Source organism: Triturus cristatus, chromosome 4_1 (assembly GCF_964204655.1).
Source record: "Triturus cristatus chromosome 4_1, aTriCri1.1, whole genome shotgun sequence".
Classification (NCBI taxonomy): domain Eukaryota; kingdom Metazoa; phylum Chordata; class Amphibia; order Caudata; family Salamandridae; genus Triturus; species Triturus cristatus.
The window spans coordinates 160664803-160670657 of NC_140585.1; positions in this window are offsets into that span (position 1 = coordinate 160664803).

Here is a 5855-nt window from a genome sequence, read left to right on the forward strand (position 1 = left end):
ACTCACTGTGGTGGGCCCCATTTGTAAAACTTGCGGCGAGTTTGACGTTCGCCCGCGTATTGGTATTGGTAGTTCTTGCTTTGTCGACCGCGGTTGGCACCTAAAAAAACAGTCGGCAGAAGTGGTGGTGGGTGTGCTCTGTTCTGTTGGCGTTCAGAGCTAGAGCCTTCGCCTGGGTCTGAATCCTCAATGGATGTGTTGGACGAGTCCGAAAAAGTAATAATCTGGTTATTCCTATATCGGCCCCAGTTCCTACTTTTGGGAGGCTCGTAGGGAGTATTTTAAAATGTGTTGTGTAAGTAAGGTTAAGTTTGGTCCTTTCTGTAATTTTTTATGTCTCTCTCAATTTTATTAACTTTTTTGTTTTGTTCAAAAGTATTGAAGGTTGCAATAGTCACATTAACCTTTTCTAGAAGAACTTTGGCGTCAGAAATGGTCGCATTAGCTAAAATGATTTTCTCGAGTTCCGCCATTTCTTCAAGTTCCTTCCTACTATGTTCTATTGCTGTGTCAATGCCTAGTACCATCCAGTGCTGTGAGCAAGTGCTGGCTAGATGACTAAAGCTGTGACGAAATTTGGGATCCTGTGTAAATATAGCTGGGACGTTACGTATTTGAAGGCCTAATGGAATGGTATTTGATTTCAGATACTCAGTAAGCATGCGAGCATGTAAGTCAGTCTGGATCTGTTTTTTCTTAAGGTTCTCAAGTTTTTCTATCAAAGCCCTAGAAGAGTTTGGGGCTGAAAGTAAAGGGGTAGAGGAGCATGAAAGTAGAGAAGGTACGTTTAGTATACGTTGGATGTAGTCATCCGTAGAGGTTGGGGTCTCCCTAGAGGACATAGTGTGCCAGTTAATTGCACATAATGAAACGCAATTAGTGTGTAAAGTATAAACAAGAATATACTCTCGCAACCCAGCGGTTGCTCAATATCAAGTATAATAACAAAGCAACAATGTCTCAACCAGTGATCATTAGGAAGACTATTATAATAAGTGCATAAATCACCTGCAGGCCTCTTTGAGCCCTGGAACCTAATTTCCGCTGCTGCCGATTTATTTCACGGATAGCATTATCACGGTTTCTTAGTAAGAACCACTATCTCCTAAAGCTTATGAATTCCATATTTTCCGGTTTCGTTCCTTAATGACCAGGCTACAAATTTGTTCTTATTCCCTTGTTTTAGCTCTTATGCCTCATGAATAATTACCTCTCCCGGCACTCGATGATATTGATCGCCCTTAACTACCACTGTGATTGTCTCACCATACGTGATTAACCGTGCCTTCAGGTGATTTCCCCATGCCTGCTATCATGCTTTCTTCTATATATCACCTATGGAACTTCTCAGTTCTTATTCCATTTCTCTTTCCCTTCTTTTTCATACAGCACTACCAAAAATTTGTAACCATTGTCCTGATGATGACCTTTACTTGACAAGGTTGAAACGCCATTGACATTGCAGCGTAACCTATGGCTACCACGGGATCATTTTTTAAATCTATAAAAGACTAATTATTTTTGTATTAATTTGATCCACATCATTTCATCCCTGATTATTGTTTTTTTAAAAAAAAACAAAATTATTTATTTTTTATTGTTCTGCGCCGTCTCACGCTGTGTTTGTATCACTTGTGTCAATGCACTTATCACTCACATCTAGCACGGTCAGTGCACAATTGGTTGTTTTTGGCTACTCTAATCCAACTGTAATGTAGTGCTGCTATAACTACTTGCTAAATAACAACCTTTACCCCCAATCTTGGTCTCCTGTTTCCCTCCTTCAGTGATTTATGCACCTATTATAATAGTCTTCCTAATGATCACTGGTTGAGACATTGTTGCTTTGTTATTATACTTTACCCAGTCTCAACTGGGTTAACGGGTTTACTCCTGTATGATGTTCCTTTCCTTTTTCCTTCACTATAACTAGTGGACAGCATATATCAGGCTAACTTCTCACATTGGTGTGCAGCGTGTGGGAATCCAGCTTGCTATTGTTTTACCAGATAATCTCAATTGAGTAACTAACTGAAAACCACTAAAGGTACCCTGGGTACATATAATACAAGCTTTAGAATGCAGTAAGTTCTACTGAACTTAGAGTTTTGTGCTAAGGGATAGCACACCCTTTCTACAACTCAAGAGAGTGTAGTAGGCCACACTAGAGTAGGTAGTGCAATACACCACACCACACTAGTAATGTCTTCAAGTCCAGGAACCAGTAGGTCCTTGCCAGAAGCCAATGGACTTCAAGATTCCCAGTATGATAGACTCCCATTCATGGAACTGAGAGCATTATTTACAACTAGGAAACTGAAGACAGGCAAAAGTCCAACCACCCAGCATCTCATAGAGGTACTCAGGCTGGATGACCCTAGCAGATCTTTAGGATCTGAAGGGCTAGGCAGATTGGGTGGGATAGCACCTGAGGAAAGGCAAGGGGGTAAAATTCCTCACGATCTGACCTCTGAGGCTGGCCAGGGAGATGACAATGATCTGGACCTGGAAAATCCAGCTCCCCTAGACAGTGATGGAGAGGACCATAATGGACCCCTCTTTGTCCCTCCTGGGAGAGTTGATGATGGGCCAAGAAGGTCAAGATCTTCCTCCAGGCAGTCTAACCATTCTAACTCATCAGTAGGGACCTCAATCTCCTCTCATAGGAGGGAAGCCTCTCAGGAGAGAAGGGAGAGACTGCTTAAGTATGAGGAAGCTCAGCTTGAAATCAGAAGAAAGCAGGTAGCCCTAGATAGGGAGGCCCTAGAGCTCTAAAGAGCTAGAAAAAAGGTGGAACTAGAGTCCCATGGTGGCAGCAACATCCCTAGAGATAAGGAAAGGTCTTATGACCATTGAAACCTGAATAAGATTGTCCCTCCCTACCAGAGTGGGGATGATATCCACAAATTGATAACTGCACTGGAAAGGGCCTGTAAAGTTCAAAGGGTCCCCCAGGAGCAGTGGGCAACAATCTCATGGCTCTCCTTTGCAAACAAAGGTAGAGATAAACTCGTCACTGTTAGAGAGGCGGAGTCAGATGATTGCAACCGTCTGAAGAGTGCCTTAATTTATGGGTTTGGCCTAACCACTGAGCAATACAGGTTAAAGTTCAGGGATACCCAAAAGGCACAGACTCGGGACTGGGTAGACTGTGTAGATTGTGCTACTAAGGTTCTGAAGGTTGGTTACTTGGCAGTAAAGTTCATGACTATCAAGGATTGTACAATTTGATTATGAATGAGCAGATCCTTAATAATTGTCAGAATCAGCTGTTGCACCAGTACCTGGTAGACTCAGATCTGACCTCTCCCCAAGAATTGGGAAAGAAGGCAGACAAGTGGGTCAGAACCAGGGTGAGGCAGAAGGTACAGAACGAAGGTGGTGAACCCAAGAAGCAAGGTCCTACAAACTCTGATAAGGGTGGGGAGAAGGGTAAAGACCAAAAGTCTTCACAAGGCCCCCAAAAATCTTCTTCAAGTGGGGATTCACAGTCTAACAAGGGAAAATGCCAAAAGAAACAATGATGCAAAATGTGTAAACAGAAAACTCACTGGACCAGTGATTGCACCAAGTCCAAAGAATCTACTCCAGCCACCATTGCCCCTAAGGCAACTGTTCCCCCTAGTACAGCTACAATTGGTGGTGGTAATGTTCAGAATAAGGGTGTAGTATGGTTGACCCTGGGTTCTGAGATCGACTCAGGCCTAGTCAGAGTTCCAACACAGGCTGTGTTATGTACCCCTTTGTGAGTCCCAGTAATCTGGACAAATATAGACAACAGCCTTTAATAAATGGAATAGAGGCTTTGGCATTCAGGGACACAGGAGCAAGTGTCACAATGGTGACAAAAGATCTTGTGACTCCTGGGCAGATTATACTTGGTGAAATGTACCAAGTGACCAATGCTAGCAATGGCAGAACAGATCATTCTCTGGCAGTTGTTAACTTCTCCTGGGGAGGGGTAACCGGCCTTAAGAAGGTTGTGGTAAGTGCAGACCTACCAGTACAGTGTTTGCTTGGCAATGATCTAGAAACTTCAGCATGGGCTGAAGTGGAGCTCAGGACGGATGCAGAAATGTTAGGGATCCTTGCTCATGTATTTGCTGTGACTAGGTCACGGGCCAAAATGTCTAAAACTGGACAGGCCCTGGATTCTGGAATAATGGACCAGGTGCCTCCCAAGAGGAGGAGCAGTAGGGTTGAGGCGTTGCCTTCCCACCTGACTCAGTATGCAGATCAGTCTCCTTAGGGAGATGATCTTGACCCTGAAGAAGGAACTGTCCCAGAGGAGCTTGAACCTGACCAGGTTGAGTTCTTGAGGACAGGGGGCTCCTCCAGGTCTGATCTGAGCCAGGAGCAGAAAACCGGCCCCTCTCTTGAACCCCTCAGAAAGCAAGCTGCTGATAAGGCTGCTGGGAATGCTAGTGGTACCAATAACGTTTATTGGGATGATGGACTCCTTTATTCAGAGTGTAGAGACCCCAAGCCTAGTGCATCCAGGAGGTTGGTTATACCTCTGAAGTTTAGGGGCTTCCTATTGACACTTATACTTGGTGAAATGTACCAAGTGACCAATGCTAGCAATGTCAGAACAGACCATTCTCTGGGAGTTGTTAACTTCTCCTGGGGAGGGGTAACTGGCCTTAAGAAGGCTGTGGTGAGTACAGACCTACCAGTCGAATGCCTGCTTGGCAATGATCTAGAGACTTCATCTTGGGCAGAAGTAGAGGTCAGGACTTGTGCAGAAATGCTGGGCATCCCTGCATATGTGTTTGCTGTGACCAGGTCACATGCCAAAATGTCTGAAACTGAACAGGCCTTGGATTCTGGAATAATGGACCAAGTGCCATCCAAGAGGAGGAGCAGAAGGGTTAAGGCAGAGCCTTCCCCCTGACTCAGAAGGAGGATCAGTCTCTTGAGGGAGATGATCACAGTCCTGAAGAAGGAACTGTCCCAGAGGAGCTTGAGCCTGATCAGTTTGAGTTCTTGGGGACAGGGGGCCCTTCCAGGGCAGATCTGAGCCAGGAGCAGCCCCTCTCTTGAACCCCTCAGAAAGCAAGCTGCTGCTGAGGCTGCTGGGAGTGCTTGTGGTACCCATACAGTGTATTGGGATGATGGACTCCTGTACTCAGAGTGTAGAGACCCCAAGCCTGGAGGTTGGTTATACCTCTGAAGATCAGGGGCTTCCTATTGACCCTAGCCTATGATATCCTTTTAGCAGGTCACCTTGGCCAGAACAAGACTTGGGACAGGCTTGTCCCTCACTTTCACTGGCCCCACATGTCTGAAGACACAAAGGAGTTTTTTCGCTCCTGTGTAACCTGCCAAGCCAGTGGCAAAGCAGGTGGTACTACAAAGGCCCCCCTGATACCACTACCTGTGGTGGGGGTGCCTTTTGAAAGGGTAGGGATTGACATTGTTGGTCCCATGGATCCCCAAACCGCATCTGGGCACAGATGTATCCTGGTGGTAGTGGGTCATGATACCAGGTACCCAGAAGCTATTCCCCTTAGGACCACTACAGCACCTGTGGTGGCAAGGGCATGTTGGGAGTTTTCTCAAGAGTGGGTACTCCTAAGGAGGTGGTATCAGACAGAGGTACCAACTTCATGTCTGGTTACTTAAGGGTAATGTGGAAGGAGTGTGAAGTGAACTACAAGTTCACCACACCCTATCACCCACAATGCAATGCTTTGGTTGAAAGGTTCAACAAAACCTTAAAGGGCATGATTAAAGGGCTCCCAGAAAAGCTTAGGCGAAGATGGGACATTCTCTTGCCCTGCATTTTGTTTGCATTCAGGGAGGTGCCACAAAAGGGGGTTGGCTACAGCCCTTTTGAACTTTTGTTTGGTCAC